The sequence below is a fragment of the Carcharodon carcharias genome, chromosome 2 (assembly GCF_017639515.1).
Source record: "Carcharodon carcharias isolate sCarCar2 chromosome 2, sCarCar2.pri, whole genome shotgun sequence".
NCBI classification, from domain to species: domain Eukaryota; kingdom Metazoa; phylum Chordata; class Chondrichthyes; order Lamniformes; family Lamnidae; genus Carcharodon; species Carcharodon carcharias.
In genome coordinates this window covers 228772100-228792105 of record NC_054468.1, presented here as the reverse complement: position 1 = coordinate 228792105, position 20006 = coordinate 228772100, and positions in this window count along the sequence as shown.

Below are 20006 nucleotides of genomic sequence, written 5' to 3'. Positions count from 1 at the left end.
TCGCGGGCGGCCAGACTGTTGCGCGGCCATTCCCGGACCCAGCCCAGCACGCCCACCCGACGAGGGGGAGAAATCCTCCCCTATGAAACACTTCAACACACAACGGGCGGTAGGACTTTGAAATTCCCTTCCACAAACAGCAATTGATGCTGATCAATGGTTAGTTTCAAAACCTGAGGTTGATGTTAGCCAAATGTATTGAGGGGATATGGGCAAAGATGGGTATGTAGACTTAGGCCACAGATCAGCCATAATTTCATTGAATGGTGGAACATGTTCAAGGGCTTAAGCGACCCCTTTCGGATCCTCCTCAACCTAGTGAAAATTTGTTATCATAAGCTACACTGAATTTCCAACCTTTCCTGATTTTTGTGTACGAAAGAGAAGTCTACGTAGTGATAGCAAAATTAACAAAGTTCTGACCAGTGCAACAACAATAACAACGTCTGTATTAACACAGGAATATGTTTATAGGGAAGAGAATCTATCCCTGGCAATGCAATCACCCAGAATTTATGGAGCATCCCATTCCCAATCAAGAGCTTTGCCTGTTGGGAAATTCAAGGCTGGGTGACCTACAATTTACCGTCAGTGGGCAGGAAACAGAATCTTCTCCGTGTATTCTCAGCACACCGAAGATCAGAGAGAGGCACTCTAACCGAGTATGGAGTATGGGGAAGATAATGCTCATGTCACTGGACTAGCAATCCAAAAGTCGAGACGAGTAATCCAGAGAAGTTGAGTTCACATCCCACCACGGCAGTTTGACAATTTGAATCAGATTTGATAGAGGTATTCAAAATCATGAGGGGTCTGGACAGAGAAGATTGGGAGAAACTGTTCCCACTGGTGGAAGGATAGAGAGCCAAAGGGCACAGATATAAGATAATTGGCAATAGGAGCAATGGTGACATGAGGAAAAGCTTCCACATACACGGCAGCTGCGATCTGGAATCTCTGCCTGACGCTGTGGAGGAGGCAGCTTCAATCGGGGTATTCAAGAGGGAATTGGATTATTATCTGACAAGAAATAATGTGCAGGACTTCAGGGAGAAGCCGGGACAGTGGCACTAGGTGAAGTGCTCCTTTGGAGGGCCAGCACAGACATGACAGGCCGAATGGCCTCCCCCTGTGCTGTAACAATTCTGTGATTCTGTGAACTCATACAAGGGAGGGAAGGTGTACACTCTGCACACGAATGCCGTACCCCCGGGGTGAACGTTTTCGTTTCTAGGTCATGATGCACTCCCTGGGAGTGTGACGAAGGCAGAATCAATTGTGGATTTTAAAATGGAATTGGACAACTACCTGAAGAGAAAAAAATGTTGTAGGGCTACAGCAAAAAGGCTGGGGAGTGAAACGAGCTGAGTTGCTCACACAGACAGCTGGCATGAACATGATGGGCTGAATGGCCTCCTTCTGTGCTGTAAACATTCTATGATTCTGTCTTTGCAGTTGTGACTCCTCCTCCAAATGACTACTATTCTCGCCCTGTTGGCACATACTTTCCACATGCAGTGGGTCTACGCCCCACTAATTATTTACAGATCGGCTTCAGAATGAGCCCAAAGGCTGTGTTGAACCTTAGAGGTGTCAGCCTCTGCAATCTCCTGCTGCCTTTGCCTACACCCCATAACTTGGGGATGTGCCAAAAGTATTTTTCCTCATTCTAATTTTCCTCAGGTTAGGGCCTGCCTTGCAACACGAGAAGATTGAAGAACATATGAGAACATTGTAATGTAATTGCTGGGCAATTAAGAGTGTGCTCAAAAGTGGATGCTCAAATTTAAGGAGCTGGTAAATCGGCGAGGAGGAAGTGAAACTGAGGCACAGGCTGCTAACAGCCCCAATCCCCACCTCCACCCCAAAATCAGCTCGTTCCCAGATCTCTGTGACTGTCAGATTGAATGCTTGGCTGATTTCTTCAAAACAACCTATTTTCGTCATTTTAACATAAAACTCTAGATGGACGGCAGATACTATGTACCTCTGCTCATTTACAGGCATCAGTCCTGGCTCAGTCAGTTGCATTGTTGACTCTGAATCAGATGGTTGTGGATTCATTTTTAAAAATTCATTTGTGGGACATGGGCGTCACTGGCTGGGCCAGCATTTATTGTCCATCCCTAATTGCTCCTTGGGAAGGTGCTGGTGAGCTGCCTTCTTGAAGCGCTGTAGCCCATGTGGTGTAGGTGCACTCAGTGCTGGTACGGAGGGAGTTCCAGGATTTTGACCCAGCAAAAGTGAAGGAACAGTGGTGATGTGTTTCCAAGTCAGGATGGTGAGTGACTTGGAGTGGAACTTCCAGGTAGTGGTGTTCCCATTTGTCCTTCTAGATGGTGGTGACCATGGATTTGGAAGGTGGTGTCTGGGGATTCTTGGTGAATTCCTGCAGTGCATCTTGTAGATGGTACACACACTGCTGCTACTGTGTGTCTGTGTTGGAGGGAGTGAATGTTTGTGGATGGGGTACCAATCAAGCGGGCTGCTTTGTACTAGATGGTGTCAAGCTTGTTGAGTGTTGTTGGAGCTGCACTCATCCAGGCAAGTATTCCATCACAGATGGTGGAGAGGCTTTGGGGAGTCAGGAGCTGAGTTACTCGGTTCATGTCCCAATCCACAACACAAAATCTCGTTTCACACTTGTATGCAGTACTAAAGGAGTGCTGTACTGTCTGTCAGATGAAACATTAAATTAAGGCACCGTCTTACCTCTCAAGCAAATGTAAAAGATCTCACATCACTATTCGGAAGAAGATCAGGGGAGTTCTCCCTGGTGTCCTGCCCAACGTTTATCTCTCAGCCAACATAATTAAAAATAAGTTGATCTGGCCGTTATCACATTGCTCTTACTGAGAGCTTGCTGTGCACAAATTGAATGCCACATTTGCTAAATTACAATGGTGATGATACTTCATTGGTTGTGACACTCTTTGGGAATGTCCTGATGTCCTGAAAGGCGGTGTAGAAAAGCGAGTTTTCCCTCTATTTTTATTCACCCACAGCCACATGGCACGTCATCTGTGGGTGATGATGCTCCAAACCTTAGAAAACTCCTCTACTTGAGAATAGCTGGCTGTTCAGCAGCAGGTTGCACCAACCCCTGCCCTCACCAACCCTTTCTTCTTCGTAAAGCCCACGGGGTCCCTCCAGCAGCGGGATATACCCCAAATCTAAGAAATTTCGTCTTAAACGCCTGGAAGAAAAACCTCACCTGAAAGAATAATCAGATAGTCTTTCAACTCTGATCTCCAACCTCTGTCTGTCACAATCGCGCCTATCTTTATTCAGTGGCTCCTGTCTCTGAGGAAGGTGAAAGAATAGACCAAAGGGAATGGGGTTCTTATGTCCTGTCAGCCTAAGCAGCGGCAGAATGGGATTTTATATCAGGGCATACCAAGATCACGCATGTCATTTCGATACTAAGACATCATTTAAAGAGTTTTATGTGGATTAAGGGAAGAATTAAGAGGTGGAGAAGTAGGAAAAGCCACAGTATCAGTGGCTTCTCAGTGACCTGGATATCAGGGCAATATGTTACAAAGAACAAAGAAAAGTACAGCACAGGAACAGGCCCCTCGGCCCTCCAAGCCTGTGCCGATCATATTGCCCGTCAACTAAAACATTTTGCACTTCCGGGGTCCGTATCCCTCTATTCCCATCCTATTCATGTATTTGTCAAGCTGCCTCTCAAACACCACTATCGTACCTGCTTCCACCAGCGAATTCCAGACACTCACTACCCTCTGCGTAAAAAACTCGCCCTGCACATCTCCTCTATAGTTTTCTCCTCTCACCTTAAATCTATGACCCCTAGTAATTGACTCTTCCACCCTGGGAAAAAGCTTCTGACTATCTACTCTGTCCATGCCACTCATAATTTTGTAAACTTCTATCAAGTCGCCCCTCAATCTCCGTCGCTCTAGTGAGAACAATCCGAGTTTCTCCAACCTCTCCTCATAGCTAATAACCTCTAGACCAGGCAGCATCCTGGTAAACCTCCTCTGCACCCTCTCCAATGCCACCATATCCTTCTGATAATGTGGCAACCAGAATTGCACGCAATATTCCAAGTGTGGCCTAACCAAGGTTCTATACAGCTGCAGCATGACTTCCCAGCTTTTATACTCAATACCCCTGCCAATGAAGGCAAGCATGCCATATGCCTTCCTGACTACCTTAACCACCTGCGTTGCCACTTTCAGTGACCTGTGGACCTGTACACCCAGGTCCCTCTGCCCGTCGATGCACTTAAGGGCTTTGCCATTTACTGTATAATTCTTGCCTGTATTAGACCTTCCAAAATGCATTACCTCGCATTTGTCTGGATTAAACTCCATCTGCCATTTCTCCGCCCAAGTCTCCAATCGATCTATATCCCATTGTATCCTTTGACCATCCTCTTCACTATCTCCATTACCACTATTACCTTCTGTACCAGTCTGCCATGAGGGACCTTGTCAAAGGGTTTACTGAAATCCATGTAGATAACATCCACTGCCCTTCCATCGTCGATCATCTTTGTCACTTCCTTGAAAAACTCGATCAAGTTAGTGAGACACGACCTTAGTGTCGTCTGCAAACTTACTAATTACATTTTCCTCCAAATCATTTATGTATACTACAAACAGCAAAGGTCCCAGTACTGATCCCTGCAGAACTCCACTAGTCACAGCTCTCCATTCCACTGCTACCTTCTGTCTTCTATGACCAAGCCAATTCTGTCTCCATCTTGCCAGCTCACCTCTGATCCCGTGCGACTTTACCTTCTGTACCAGTCTGCCATGAGGGACCTTGTCAAAGGCTTTACTGAAATCCATGTAGATAACATCCACTGCCCTTCCATCGTCGATCAAATTTGTCACTTCCTTGAAAAACTCGATCAAGTTAGTGAGACACGACCTCCCCTTCACAAAACCATGCTGCCTCTCACTAATACGCCCATTTGCTTCCAAATGGTAGTAAATCCTGTCATGACGAATCTTCTCCAATAATTTCCCTACCACTGACGTAAGGCTCACCGACCTGTAATTTCCCGGATTATCCCTGCCACCCTTAAACAATGGAACAACATTGGCCATTCTCCAGTCCTCTGGAACCTCACCCATAGCCAGTGAGGATACAAAGATTTCTGTCAAGGCCCCAGCAATCTCCTCCCTTGCCTCCCTCAGCGCTCTGGGATAGATCCCATCTGGCCCTAGGCACTTATCCACCTTAATATTCTTCTTACGAGCAACATCATTCCCCAGTCCTCCATTACCCGGCCATCTCCAGGTTTATGTGTCATCATCCGTTTGGAGTTACCTCATATGTTCCACCAAAACATTGAACAATGACATTAATCAGCATGTCTACCCCATGAAAAAAGATCACAGAGATATCCGGGGACTTACATTTTGCACAAACATCAATTACAAGGGATTTAACTGAACGTTGCCAAACAGCCTTTTGTCTTGATGACTGAGCCGCTTTCTGTTTCCTCCATTTCTGCTGGAGGAGACTGGGTGCTAATGATCTGTGGCAGTATGACTGAACAAAAAAAACATAGGATTGTTATCAGTCTGATGTTGGGTTGGTGTTAGTTCCTTTAAGTTCAGTCATAGCTTCTAAACAGTTTAGAAAGCTGCCACATTTTCCCGGTAAATTAATCTGTTTTTTACGTTAATTGAGGGGTAAATATTAGCCAGGGTCCTGGGGAGAACTCCCCTGCTCATCTTCAAAATAGTGCCGTGGGATCTTTTACATTCATTTGAAAGGACAGATAGGGCCTCAGTTTGAACACCACATCTGCAAATCAGCAGATTCAGCAACGCAGGACACCCTCAGCACTGCACTGATGTGTCAGCATGGAATTGGTACTCAAAAATTTAGAACAGGGCTTGAATCCACAACCTTCTGCTTCTGAGACAAGGGTTGTAAAGCCATCTCTGAGTGAAGATCAGAAACACACCTTCAAGCAAAGGGTATCAGATCTGTGGAATGTTCTCGCACAAAAGCACAATTAATAATTGTAAATCAGAGATCAACTGATTTCCACTAGCCAAGGTATTATAAAAGAACATGGAGTTAGGCCAGTTGGGTGAAATTGGATTCAGATCAGCCATGATCTCAATGAATGGCCAAACAGGCTTGAAGGGCTGAATGACCACCTCTTTCTATTTCTTTGCTATCCATTTTTTCTCCTTTTGGAAGCTATGAACTGATCAGTTCCTTCTCTCTGGTTCAACAAAAATAGCTGTAATTCAGTGCAAGTTTACCGGGGCTTCCTGAATTTTAAATAATTGACCATTCGAGCAGAAAGGGCAGCTGTCAGTCACATAGAAATGGAACCAATGGCCTGGTCATTATCACATAGCAGTTTACTTTGAGAAATTTGGCTGCTGCATGTCCTACATTACACCACGACTATTATTGCTGAAAATAGATTTATGTTGCCGAAGCTTTCCATTTTGCACTTATCAGGACAAATGGAAAAATGCCAAATTTCAAATGATCAGAACAATTTAAGAACAATTTAACTACAGGAAAAGAGTGCTGATTGGTTGGCAAGTCAACTCTGATTGGTCAAGGTGTTGCCATGGTTCATTTATGCTTGCTAGAAGTGACATGCATTCATACGCAGGGACCCATTCCCTGCAACAAAAGGATTATGTTCAAGCCTTACACCATTTTTGAATTAGCCAGGAGCTAAGGGAGCCTATAGCTCCCCATTTCTTTCTCTATGACAACACCTCAGCCAATCAGAGTTCACTTGCCAACCAATCAGCACCCTTTTCTGCTGTAGTAGAAATTATTCTGATCATCTGAAATTTGGCATTCTTGCATTTGTCCTGATGAGTGCAAGATGAAAAGCTCTGGTAACACGGCTCTCTTTTCAGCAAGATTCAAGTTAGGTACTTCATTGGTTGCAAGATGATTTTGGATTTCTTGAAGGTTGTGGAATACAAGTTATTCCTTCCTCTATACTTCAGGAACAATCCTTTTGCCCTTCATTCCCTGTGTTACTTCCTCATGCCAGCCTCCTTCCTGTCTGTGCTCTGAGTTCAAAGAAAAGATTGACTATGGAGTGAAATGACACGGCACATAGTGTCATCATTTCCCCAGAGAAAAACATTAACTTGTCACAAGCCTGCAGGAATGGAGACAGCCATTGTTAACAGGTAGTTAACCTCCCTGCCCTCTGGTGTGCTCCACCCAGAAAACACAACCAGAAGCAAAGCAGCTGATTTGCCAATAATTGGCCCTAACCAGATCCGTGCACCCTCTCAACTGTTTGATAATGGCCAATCAATCAAAGGAGTTCATTTTTAACTAACAACAGCAGCTTAATGAATCAGTGTCTGGTCTTCATAACTGACAGATGAAAGGTGACTGGAAGAGAATTATGAAGATGAAATGAAAAAAATAGAGGTGCCGAGCAATTGGATTCGTGAGGCACGGGGCTTTCAGGCACTGTGCGGACACCTAAAGAAGGGATACATCCAGCCTGCCATACTGGGTAAGGACCACATTTCATGGCCCCTGATTTCAAAACAAAAAAATACGATAAAGTTTCTTTCTTGCTACACTCCCTAGGAAATTGCGTGGACATGGACATTTGGCAACGTTATGGAAATTGGGTCTTCTGTTGCACTCATCTGAACCTGGTTGATGCCCCTCTCTATAGACCTCAGCTCTTCACCCCTTAGCTGTTCAATGGGTAGCTCTCTTGCTTTTGAGTGAGAAGGTGATGGGTTCCAGTGCAGTGACATGAATGTGCAATCTGTTGTCACAGGTGGTGTGTTTTGGAAGAGGCATTAAACCAAAATACTGTTCACCACTTCGAGGTGGATATAAAAGATCCCGTTGTATTACTTGTGAAGAAGAGCAGGAGATAACCCCTCCCCTCCCCACCCCTCCCCTCCACGCTGTGTCCTGATCCAATATTTATCTCACGAATACCACAGCAGCTGATTATCTGATCATTATCACGGTGCTGTGTGTGGGAATTGGTTGTGTAAACGTTGGCTGCTGTACTTCCTTTATCACAGCAGGGACTGAGTTTCAAAAGCACTTCACTGCCTCTGAACAGCTTTTGGACATCCCGAGGTCATGAAAGGTGCTGCCTAAATGTAAGTCTTCCTCAGTAATGATTCTCTGAGGAAGGTGAAGCAAAATCACTTGGCCTCAATCGCTCTCTCCAGGATTGAAGACTGGAGCGAGTGCAGCAGTCAGCTCCGCAGGTCTCACTGTGTCTGCTCCAGATGCCCCATTTCACCTTGCAGCGAAAGGCTATTTTCATCGGTTTAGTGATTGTTTTCCCTTCACCTTCTGAGGTTGCCTATCTGTGGGCCAGGCTCTGGACAGATTGCTCTCACAGATACTTCCATCATAACCTCCCTCAAGTCTAAAACTGGGATAGTCTCCTGCCTACTTCAGCTGAACCCTGTGTTGTTTTTATGCAAATCTTGATCCAGTCGCATTTTATTCTCTTGGACCAGTAAATAAATAGAAAAAAACGAATCCAGTGAGGTCCGAGATTATTCTGTCCCTATGCATAAATAATGTGAGCCACGGCTCGGTGGGTAGCGCTCTGGTCTCCGAGTCAGGGGGTTGAATCCAACACACAGCCCACCAGCCCCGCATCAAATTCTTCGAGGGCTTGACAGGGTACATTCTTCCCTCCAACATGCTGCAAATCTGAAACGCAAACAGAAAATGCTGAAAATACTCGGCTGGGCTGGCAGCTTCTGTGGAGAGAGAAACAAAGGAACATCTCAAGGCCACAGCCTTTCATTAGAACTTCAATTCTCCTTTGAAAAGTTGCAGATGGAAGTCGAGAGCCACCATAGTCCCAGAGGCTGCTTCTCTCATTTGAGAAAGACAACTGGTGGTGAGTTTAACCTGAGGGACACCACAGCTCAGGTGAGAGGGAAAGGTTGGGAAGGCAAGGCTTTCATGGATGACCTCAGCCAGAACAGGAATTGAACGCACAATCATAAAGCCATCTAACTGAGCTAACCGGATGGATGGTGTGGCTGACTTGCCTTTTTGGAGACCGAAGCTGATTCCTCTCTAGGGGGAATCTCAGACCATGGAGCACAGTTTCAAAATAAAGGATCTCCCATTTGAGACAGTGATGAGGGAGAATTTCTACACTCAGGAGGTCATTAATCTCTGAAATTCTCTACCGCAGAGAGCAGTGGAGGCTGGGTCATTGAATATAAATAGTCATGGGCTACAGGCGGCAGGCTGGAAAGTGGAGTTAGGGCCACAATCAGAGCAGCCATGAGCTTACTGAGTGGTGCAACAGGGATTGAGGGGTCTGGCCCCTCAAGAGGGTGGGGGAGATGGTGGCAATGTCCCTAGACTAGGGATATGGGTCCAAATCCCACCAGAACAGCCTACATGTGACTCCAGACCCACTGCAATGTGGCTGACTCTTAACTTTCCTCCAAAATGGCCTAGCAAGCCACTCAGTTCAAGGGCAACTAGGGACAGGTAACAAATGTTGGTCTTATCAGTGATACCCACATCCCATGAAAGAATGTTGTTTTTTTTTCAAAAGGCCCACTTCTCTCCCTCTTTCACAGATGCCAGTCTCCCAGGTCACCGGGAGAGAAGTTGGGAGCCACAGACATTATTACCTCACCCTCTGCAGTTCCAGCATTTTCTCATGTTAGCAATAGCTATTTGAACAAGCCCTCTCGCCAAATGCACACAGATCTCTCTCACCACATGCACACGGATCCTCTCGCCACATGCACACAGATCTCTCTCACCACATGCACACAGATCCTCTCACCACATGCACACAGATCTCTCTCACCACATGCACACAGGTCCTCTCACCACATGCGCACAGATCTCTCTCACCACATGCACACAGGTCCTCTCACCACATGCACACAGATCCTCTCGCCAAATGCACACAGATCTCTCTCACCACATGCACACGGATCCTCTTGCCAAATGCACACAGATCTCTCTCACCACATGCACACAGGTCCTCTCACCACATGCGCACAGATCTCTCTCACCACATGCACACAGATCCTCTCGCCACATGCGCACAGATCTCTCTCACCACATGCACACAGGTCCTCTCGCCACATGCACACAGATCCTCTCGCCACATGCACACAGATCTCTCAGCCGAGGTCAATTGACTGGTCTTTCTTCTTCTTTCAGAGAAGCCGACAGCATTAACACTGCTGAATTATTCATCACGCAACCTACACACTTGTCTTTGTGCAGGCTAGGCAGCTTGAGGCTGAAACCATACTGGACTAAATTTCCAAACATTACAGAGGAACTCAGTTGTGTTTTCGGAGTGGAATGTTATCTTGAACAGTATGTTCTGCAAAATGCTTTGTTTTTAAACCACAAGACCAAGAGCAGAAACAAATACAACACTTCAAATCCACAGTTGATCTTATCTATTGTTGCTCTTCATGATCCCCATGAGAATCCTCTCACTCCTGTTATCTCTTTCCACTCTGCCCCTCTATTCTATTTCTCCCTCACGTGTGCTTCAAGCCTTCCCTTAAATGCATTAATGCTTCAAACGGTCCATGTGATAACGAGTTCCGCACTCTCCACAGCTACTGGGTATTCAACTACTCCCTCACCTCCACCTGTGATGTCCTAGTCCCCATAAAACTATTATTCTCTCTCACATTGGCCAGTACAGCCTTCAGCTCCACTCGCCTAACTCAAAAGCACACAGACTTGAAAGGATATGGTGGACAACTAGTTTAGCTATCCACTGCCAGATTTAGCTGGACCACTTACAATACTACTGGATCCTGCTTGCTCTCATCCACTAAAATTGCTCATTGTTCCACGATCACTCTGGAATGTGAGGATAGCCTTCTTTTCTCTACTGCAGGCCGTATTCTTAAAGTCTTCTCCCCCTCCACCCTGACTTCCAACAATAAGTCCAGGAAGCAACACGGGCTTCTTGTCACTAAGATCGAGACCATCTGATCGGCTTCCTCTGCCATATCCCTCCTTCCACTAGCCCACCAGACTAAACTTCCATTTAATGCTCCTCTCTGCCCTTGCCCTGAACTCGCATTTTTCTCCCATCTCCTCTCCAATCCGTTCTGAGCTCATCCTGTCCATGAGACCCACCTCCTGCTCCTTCAATCCCATTCTCACTAAACTGATCACCCAACTTCCCCTCCTGGCCCCATTTTAGCCGATACTGTAAACAGTTCCCTGTTTTCAAGTCCTGTCTCTCTCTCCTTTAAATCTGCAGTCATCACCTTTCTCCTTGAAACACAAAGCCTTGATCCCTCTGTTCTTGCAAACTTCCAGCCCATCTTCAGCCTCCCTTTCTTCTCCAAAGCCCGTGAATGTGTTGTTGCCACAAATCCATTCCCATCCTTCTCAGAACGCCATGTTGGAACGCCTCTAATCAGGGGTCTGCCCCTGCCCCTGCTCCTGACTCCCCAAAGCCTGTCCACCATCTATAAGGCACAAGTCAGGAGTGTGATGGAATACTCTCCACTTGCCTGGATGAGTGCAGCTCCAACAACACTCAAGAAGCTTGACACCACCGACACACAGTGACAGCAGTGTGTACCATCTACAAGATGCACTGCAACTACTCACCAAGGCTCCTTCGGCGGCTCCTTCCAAACCCACGACCTCTGTCACCTAAAAGGACAAGGGCAGCAGATGCAGGGGAACACCACCACCTGCAAGTTCCCCTTCATGTCACTCACCATCCTGACTTGGAAATATATCGTCTTTCCTTCATTGTCACTGGGTCAAAATCCTGGAGCTCCCTTTCTAACAGTATTGTGGATGAAGCTACACCACATGGTGGTTCAAGAAGGCAGCTCACCACCACCTTCTCAAGGGCAACTAGGGATGGGCAATAAATGCTGGCCCAGCCAGCGATGCCCACATCCCATAAAATAATTTTTAAAAGTACCAAAACAGCTCTTATCAAAGTTACAAATTACATCCTATGTGACTGTGATGAATGTAAACTCTCTCTCCTCATCCTTCTCGACCTGCCCGTAACGTTAGACATGGTTGACCACACCATCCTCCTCCAACACCTCTCCACTGTCATCCAGCTGGTGGGACTGCTCTCACCCAGTTCTTTCTTATCTAGCTGATCGTAACTAAAGAATCGTTTGCAATGGCTTCTCCCTGCTCCCACACCATTACCACTGGTGTCCCCCAAGGGCCCATCCTTGACCCCCTCCAATTTTTCATCTTTGTGCTGACCCTTGGTGATATCATCCAAAGGTATGGTGTCAGCTTTCACAGGTGTGCCAATGACACCCAGCTCTACCTCACCACCAATTCTGTCAACTCCTCCATTGCTGTGAAATTATCAGGCTGCTTATCTGACATCTGTTACTGGGGAAGAGAAATGTTCTCTAATTAACTATTACCAAGACTGAAGCCATTGTTTTCAGTCCCAGCTCCAAACTTCCTGGCAACAGTCTGAGATTAAGCAACCTTCTGGTCACATTTGATCTTGAGGTGAGCTTCTGACCTCATATCCATGCCATCACTAAGACCGCCTATTTCCATCTCTGTAACATCGCTCGACTTCACTCTGTCTCAGCTCATCTGCAGCTGAAATCCTCATTCATGCCTTTGCTACCTCTAGACTCAACTATTCCAAGGCACTCTTGGCTGCTCTCCCACATTCTACCCTCCATAAACTTGAGGTCATCCAAAACTCTGCTGCCTGTGTATTAACTTGCAGCAAGTCCTGTTCCCCTGTTACCCCTTTGCTAGTTCACCTACATTGACTACTGCTTAAGAAATGTCTTGATTTTAAAATTCTCATCCTTGTTTTGAAATCCTGCCATGGCCTCGCCCCTACTTATAATTATCATCTCCTCCAGGCCCATAACCCTCCCAGATATCTGCACTCCTCTAATTCTGGCCTTTTGTGCATTCCCAATTATAATTGCTCCACCAATGGAGGTCAGGCTTTCAGTTGCCTTTGGAATTCACGGCAGTCCTCTCTGGCGAACCTGTCTCCATCTTTGTTTTTTTTTTGCTCTTTTGCTAACATTGCCTGTGTTCTCTGTTCTCTTCTGTTTCAATAAATGCAATTTTCAATCACTTTTTTTCTGGTTCGAATGAAAAGAGTTTCAGTTTATTCTAAATCCATAGGTCCCAAATCCCGTTTTCTAGATTCCCCTCTCAGTGTCTTCAGAATCTCCCATGTTTTGATGAGAGTACCTCTCATTCTTCTGAACTCCAGACACTATAGGCCCAAGTTACTCAGCCTCTCATCATAGGACAACCCTCTCAGCCCAGGAAGCAACCTCGTGGAACCTTTACTTCACCGCCTCTGGCGGTTTCTGTAATTAATGGTCAACTGCAACATCAGCTTCATGAGGTGGTAACAAATTGAATCTCCATCGCATTGATGGGAGGGATAGAATTTTTTTTCTGGGCCAGTTAACTAGGTCAGGTTGAGTCCATCCTGCAATCTTGTAACTCATGCTATGTAGCCTTCCACATCATGTGGTTGTGTGCTAACAAAGCCCTGACTCTCAGCTTCTATCACTGGCTTTGATTGGAATCTAGGTTGTTGGATGTACATCTATTGTTATCATTCACATCCTCAACAAGAGTGATTCGTCTAGGTAAGTGGTGTAGAATTAAACAGCCAAGTAGAGAACAGAAGAGCAAGAAAGACAAAGCATCAAAAAAATAAAGAGGAATAGAACAGCGAAGTATATTTGTACTGTTAGGGGCAGAATTGGAAATGGATGTGTTAATTTATGGAAAGTCATAAGACTATGAGACAAAGTGGAGAGCTGCGTAAATAAGGAAAATTGATATATCTCAGTATAAGACCTACACACAGAAAAGTAGGTAGAAGAGGAAAAATATGGATAACAAGTTTCTTGATTGATGGGTAGAGTTCTATAGGAAAGACAACATGGAAACAGGAAGTTTGGCCTAACCAATCCATGTTAGTGTCTGTCTACCACGTGAGTAGCATGTCTAATCACATCTGCCTGCTGTGTTCCCACATCCCGTTATCTGCTTTTCCTGCACCCATCTATCTAACCTATTTTTAAACATGACACAGTCTCTATTAAAGTCACTAATTCCAATTGTGTATTCCACAACCTCAGTACCCTGTGTAAAAAATAATTCTTCCACTTTCTGTTCTAAATTATGTACATTTAATCTTCTGTTTTGTTCTAGTCCCAGGAATTATTCGAAATGGTGTGTTTCATAACTTTAAACTCCTCTACCAAATCACACAGTCATCTAACAAAAACACCTCCAATTTTTCAAGTCTTATTTTCATATTTCTACATTGGCTCCCGGTCAAGCAACACCTTGATTTTAAAGTTCTCATCCTTGTTTTCAAATCTCTCTGTGGCCTCACCCCACCCTATCTGTGTAATCTCCTCCAGCCCCGCAACCCTCTGAGATATCTGCACTCCTCTAATTCTGGATTCTTGTGCATTCCAATTATAATCTCTCTACAATTGGTGGCCGTGCCTTCAGTTGCCTAAGCCCTAGGCTCTGGAACTCCCTCCCTGCACCTCTCTGCCTCTCTACCTCACTTTCCTCCTATAAGACGCTTCTTAAAACCTACCTCTTTGACCAAGTTTTTGGTCACTTGATTTAATATCTCTTGTAGCTCGGTGCCATGCTTTGTTTTACAATGCTCCTATGAAGTGCCTTGGGACTTTTTACTACATTAAAAGCACTATAGGAATATAAGTTCTTACTGTTATTCCTATTTTCTCATGCTAGGCTTCAGCCCAATTAATCTGTGCTGTTCCCTCTTGATATCCTTCCTGTCCTGTGCAGCACAATTTACATACAGTGCTCCAACTGCAGTCTTCATAAGTTTTATCTACCATGAAAGCTCAACTTTTATGTTCTATACATGTTGCCATTTGAACTGTGGCTCAATGGGTAGCATTTTCATCTGAGTTGGAAGGTTTTGAGTCCAAGTCTCACTCTAGGGACTTGAGCACATAATCTAAGCTTGACACTCCCAGTGCACTACCAAGGGAGTGCTGCGCTGTTGGAGGTGCTGTTCTTCAGGTAAGATGTGAAACTGAGGTCCCATCTGCCCTCTCAAGTAGATGCAAAGGATCCTATGACACAATTTGAAGAAGGGCAAGGGAGTTCTCTGTACCTATACAATGTTTATCCCTCGCTAAAAAGCAGATCATTATCACAGTAATAAAAACAGAAAATGCTGGTAAAACTCAGCAGGTCTGGCGGACTTGCTGAGTTTCACCAGCATTTTGTTTTTATTTCAGATTTCCAGCATCCACAGTATTTTGCTGTCATCATTATCACACTGTTGTTTGTGGGAGCTTGCTATGTGCAATCAAGCAAGCATTTTATAATTTTTCTTCAAAGGAACATTCTGGGACATGCAATATGCTTTGTTATCAATTTGTCTTGCTGGATCTGGTTTGAATGCAGTAATTGGCTTCATTTGACTCTTTCCTTCACTGTACCTGTGGGATTGTCATGAGTGGGTTTGGTATATTGATGAGAGGTTTTACTGAGGTTTATACTTAGAATGATAGCAAACTCCAAAATGAAGGTCAAAACTTTCAAGGGGAGCACCCACCTTGCCCCCCACCACTCCCACCCGCCACCTCCCCCCACCCCAGAATAAAGTTCCTAACATCACCACTAACATCCCCTTCAGTAATGTTAAAAGCAATCATAGCTACAAACTTTAAGTACACCCATAAAATTGATGTCATTCCAGAATATCTGCAGCTTAATTTATGGTCTCACTGTACTTTTGGTCTAACCTCTCCTGCTATAAATTTATATTCTGGGCTGTTATAGGCAGTCAAATTTTGTTTGGCCTTTGTCAGCTTTGGCTATTTTATTTGAACGAGTATGTGGAACTTTAAGATTAAATTGTAACGGTAGCTAGTAAGGCCAGATGGCTTTGCAGCTCTTCAACAGCAGCTCTTCAACAGCAGCTCTGTTGATGGAATAGCATTGCCAACGATTGCAGAGCTGTCTGTCGCTCATAATATTTGACTCACTTGGCCAACTGTACACGTGGTGGTAGGGGAACAGCAGGGAACTAAAAAGCAGTGAGTAATGACAGGCTCGGGAAATATCACTAAGTGACCCAGTTGGTTTTGCAGTGAGGCCTTTTAAAGGTTAAAGAAGGTAGAAATGGAGATGATGGTTCCACCCATTGTTTGTGAAATGGTCACAGTCTAAAACATTAAGAAAATGCAGCAACTGATCCTGCAGGGAGACTGGCAACTTTCTATAAGGACATTGTACATGAGTCATATCAGCCATGTTGATAATAAGGCTCAGTTTCCAGAATGCGAACCTGTGTTATGCAGCTCTTTGCACTGGGAAAGCAGACAACAAACTGAGGAAAAGGCCAGCATTGTCCTGTTTTGTAAGCACGCAGATAAAGCACATTCCAGCTCCAGGTTCCCATCTGACTGCAACACACTAATAAAAATAAAACCAGCAATAATCAAGTTTCAGAACATTTGGGATTAGTCCACTCACACCACATCACATTGTACTAAATGTACTTCCATTTGGATTTTTCACAAGAGGAATCTTTCACTGTGTGCTATCCATACCTTGTATCCATACCTAGTAGAAAACAGACTATTTTGCAGCTTAGTGTTTACTGAATTAGATATGGTTCCCCTTCACTGGATCAGATTTCAAGCGAGTTGCCTATATTTCAGGGTGTTAATATACTTGCAGCAAGCATTTGTAATAAACCCTTGGCAAGTTATTTTGCATTGTGCTACAGCATCCTGAGGGAAGGGATGATCAGATATTTGCGGTGTCAGTGTGACTGAGTAGGAAAATCAATTGCTACTGAGTAAGAAGTAATTTTTATGAAGCACTCTCATGCCCTTGGGATGTCCCCAAGCACAGTGCAGGCAATGAGCTACTTTTGAAGAGTAGTCATTGCTATTTTGTTGGGAGCCATAGCAACGGCAGCATGATGCAAACAACAAGGAAATGAATGAACAATTTATCTGATTTAGAGGGGTAAATGTTGGCCAGGTCCAATCTTCTTAAGATAATGCTGCAGGATACTAGTATCCGACTTTGAAAGTGACTACACTCAAAAGTACTTCATTGACTGCAAAGTGCTGGATCATCTTGAGATTCTGAAAGGTACTATAAATAGGCAAATGTAATCATTTTACAAATACCTGAGCAGCTAAATGGGGCTTCATTTGAATATCTATTGCCTCTTGCAGATTACATGTTGGAGGATTGATGGCAGGCTAGGTTCTAGACCACCCCGCACCACCCCCATCCCCCCCTACCCCCCCGCCAACCAGGGGAAACATCCTTCCTGCATCTACCCTGTTGAGCCCTGTAAGAAATTTGAATGCTTCAATGATATCATCTGTCATTCTTCTAAGCTCTAGAGAATATCGGCCCAGATTCCTCAATCTCCTCGTTGGACAATCCCACCATCCCAGGAATCAGTCCAGTGAACATTCATTGCACTCCCTCCATGGCAAGTATATCTCTCCTTAGGTAAGACCACCAAAACTGTACACACTACTCCAGGTGCAGTTTCACAAAGGCTCTTTTCAATTGCAGCGAGACTCCATTACCCCTGTACTCGAATCCTCTTCCAACGAAATAAATACATTTCAGGAAACATTGCTAGCACCAAATCAAGGCTGAGCGAGGAACTTTAAGCATATAATCTTGACTGATAGTAAAACCACACTGAGGCAATGTTAAACCAAAGCTCTATTGGAACGTAGGGTTATATTATTGGCAGGAAAGGCAGTGTAATAGAATTACAGTTAAACTTGTTAAAAAGCAAATCTGGGGGAATACATCTTAAGATAATGTGGCTGTGAGAATATATAATACACTGCCACAGAAAGGTACAGCTCCAAAATCTACTGAAGTCTTTTAACGAGATGGACGTTTACTTGGGAGGTAAAGAGTTTGAAGGATATGGAGGCTAAAGCAGGAGATGGAGATTAAAAAGGGTACAAATAGTGAAGAAAATGGTAGTGAATGCTTGAATGAGTAAATGGCCTACTGGTATTTTTATGTTCGCTGCTTTTTTGGACCAATTTAAAGCTTTGATCGCAGAAAACACGACATAATTCATGTGACTATTCCTTGGAAGTAATGCCTTTTTTTTTTCAGAATCAATACTCGTGTCTCTTTTTCTGAAGGAGAACTGGATTTGAACATCTTTGATGGTGGAAAGGTCTTCCACTGGATTAGATGTGAGTCCATTCGCTGAATTTGAAATGGGTGTCATTCATCTGTAGTCCTCTACTGATGGGATAAGTGGGTATTCTGGATCCAAACTGAAGGGTGTAGAGGTAAGCTACCTCTCCAGGTAAAACAGGTGAATAACATTTTGGATCTTATAAATGGTATAGAGTACAAGAGTTCCAAAGTCATAATAAATTTACACAGAACATTGGTCAGGCCATAGCTAGTGTCTGCACTTTTGGCACCTCATTATAGAAGGGACATTATAGCAATGGAGATTCATTAGCATGGTGCCAGGGGTGCAAACTATATTTAACAAGGTAAAAGCAAAGATAGCAGTACTTTACTCATTGGAGCAAGAAAGGCTAAGAGGAGGTTTAATAGTTTTTAAAATTAAGAGTTCTGAAAGGAAATAGGGAGACTTTGGTTGAGGGCGGAGTGGGGGGGGCGGTGGTTGGAGGGTCATTTATTTAAAATTATTACTGGGGTGTGGCAGGAATTTATTAACACATCTTAGAAAACTGGCTAAAAAAATTAAAGATGGGTAGTGTGTTGCAGTTCACTCCGAGTCTGGGTTGCTGTGGCAACATGCACTTTCTACATGCATGTTGTAGTCTGGGGCTATGGCTAATAATGGCAGAGGTTCCAATTTTCTTTCCATCACATGGCTGACCAGGAATCTCTCCCATTCTTACCACCTGTCACTGGTGTGTGTTGGAAGGATTTGCAGGTTAATATTCAGCCTGTTTGCCCATGTAATGAACGCACCCTCCTTGGCCATCATGTCCTAGGGTGGGACTCAAACCCAGAGCTTCTGGCTCAGAGGGCAGAGATGCTATCCACTGTGCCACAAGACCACCCATATTTAAAGATACAAAGACGATATTTAGAGAGAGAAAGCAGAGTTGTGGGATTAGGAGTGCTCTAGCAAAGTAGCACAGAAATGATGGGCCAAATGGCCTCCAACTGTTCTGTAAATTTCTCTGGTTCAAATGGACTACAATAAGCCCAGATTTTTGGTGCTGAAGCTGCTGCTTATCGGGGAGAAAACTGAACAATGGGCAAATCCAGAACTTGCTTTTCAACTAAGTGGGGTTCAGGCAGAGAGCTTCTAACACCAACATTCATTTATTTGGCGACTTTATCTTAGGAAAACATATCAAAGACAACGTCTCTTAGTCGTTAGGTAGTACAGAACTTGCTGAAAAGAGACATGTTGAAGCTTTTCGCCTTGCACTCATCAGGACACCGCAAGAATAGCAATATAAGGAGAAAACAACAAGTTATACTGTATGAGAAGAGAGTGCTGATTGTTGGCAAGTGGACTGTGGTGGAGGCATTGTCATGGAGAATGCAGCAGTGATATTGATTGACAGTTAACTGCCAAGCATTGTTTGAAATTTAAACCAGGCAGCTTGACCCTGATAGGTCAAGGCATTGCCCTGAGGAATGAATCACTGAATGGCTGTTACAATCTTAAATTGGGTTGTTAGCGTAATTTTTTAAGATGGTCAGTCGTGCTTGCAGTGTGGTGCACTTGCTGTACTGGGAGCTACATATATTAATACACAGGACCCAGTTCTCTGTAGACAAGGAGGGACATTTACACAAATTGCGCCAGTTTCAGATATACAAAATAAGCAACAGCCATTCACTGATTCATTCCTCAGGGCAATACCTTGACCTATCAGGGTCAAACTGGCTGGTTTAAACTTTAAACAATGCTTGCAAGTTAACTGTCAGCTGCCATCACTGGTGCATTCTCCATGGCAACATCTCTATCAATCAATCAG